The sequence below is a fragment of the Grammomys surdaster genome, unplaced genomic scaffold (assembly GCF_004785775.1).
Source record: "Grammomys surdaster isolate TR1022 unplaced genomic scaffold, NIH_TR_1.0 100, whole genome shotgun sequence".
NCBI lineage: Eukaryota > Metazoa > Chordata > Mammalia > Rodentia > Muridae > Grammomys > Grammomys surdaster.
The window spans coordinates 13,120,280-13,121,785 of NW_021604579.1; the positions used below are offsets into that span (position 1 = coordinate 13,120,280).

Consider the following 1,506-nt stretch of genomic DNA (forward strand, 5'->3'; position numbering starts at 1 on the left):
AGAAAGGCATTCAGACAAGAGGAATAGGAAAGTTGCTGATGTTCTGTCTGCTGTCATTTCTGTCCTTGATCTTTTACCCAGATGTCTTGTGTCACTTGTCAGCATCTATGGAACTCTAGCCAATAAAATTACCAGATGTATAGCAGGGTGTATTGGTCAGCTTTTCATCACAATGGCAAATAATTGACTTGGACTCTTTCTAAAGAAGAGAATTGTGTAGTTCACAGTTGGGTGAATTCCAGGGTGTGATGCTGGTACACATCACAGTGCATTGTATTTGTTTTACTTAATAAATGTGAATATCTTTTTCTGTGTTCACTCACTGTGAAACTGATACTGGATTACATTCAGAACTACATGCATACCCATACCGAAGCACACCAGCCACGCAGAAGCTTGCTCACAGAAACCATTACAGCAATTCCACTCTCTGGAAACATGGGCTGGTGTTCTAGTAGTGTAGAAATATGTATGGTAGCCATCATTTTTTAAAGATTTATTTAAAGCGGCCCGAGTACAGAGTCTGGAGCTGTGGTGGTGCAAGTCATGGCTGGACAAGCTTTTAGGAAGTTTCTTCTACTCTTTGACAGAGTATTGGTTGAAAGGAGTGTCGCTGAAACTGTAACCAAAGGTAGCATTTTGCTTCCAGAAAAGTCTCAAGGAAAAGTATTGCAGGCAACGGTCGTGGCTGTGGGATCAGGCGGGAAAAGAAAGGGTGGAGAGATTCAGCCTGTCAGTGTGAAAGTTGGAGATAAAGTTCTTCTCCCAGAATATGGAGGCACCAAAGTAGTTCTAGACGACAAGGATTATTTCTTATTTAGAGATGGTGACATTCTTGGAAAGTATATCGACTGAAATCACTGTTGAAATGGTGTCACATGAAGCTGCCCATTCCACTGAAGTTCTGAACTATTTCATCATGTAAATAATTTCCATGCCTCCCTTTTATAATAAACGGATGATGCCTAAACTGACCAAAAAAAGATTTACTTAACATTTTTATTCATGAGTCTCTGTGAGTATGCAGAAGTATATGTGGGTATAGAGGAAGGGCAGAAGAGGACACCAGATCCCTTGGTTTGAAGGTACAGGTGGTTGTCAGTTGCCCAACAAGGGGCTGAAAGCCAAACTCTAGTCCTCTGAAAGAGCAGCAAGCATGTTTAACTACTAGCCATCTCTCTAGTCCTTGGTGATCTTTAAATGGTTAAATAATTGGTTGTTCATAGAGTTTATGGACATTGTCTATGTTTAAAAGCTCTTAAATATAGGGCTAGGTTTTTGAAACCCAGTGCTCACCATTTTCTTTATCAGCGGTACCTTCTTCAGTGTGTGATCTGGCTGCCACCTGAACAGAACCAGTTAGGGTATTTGGTAAAAATTGGCACAGAAACACTTGTCCCAGAAACACTGAGTAAGAATCTCTGTGGGGTTTGAGGCAGGGAAGCTGTCTGTAAAAGAACTCTACAGATGATTTTTACCATTATGTTTTGAGAACCCTTGCACCTA

At 40.8% G+C, this 1,506-nt stretch overlaps 1 pseudogene; it reads left to right on the forward strand.

The window, feature by feature from the left end:
• The first annotated feature begins 546 nt into the window (after positions 1-546).
• Positions 547-975, forward strand: LOC114639472 (annotated as a pseudogene).
• The last annotated feature ends 531 nt before the right edge of the window (positions 976-1,506 follow it).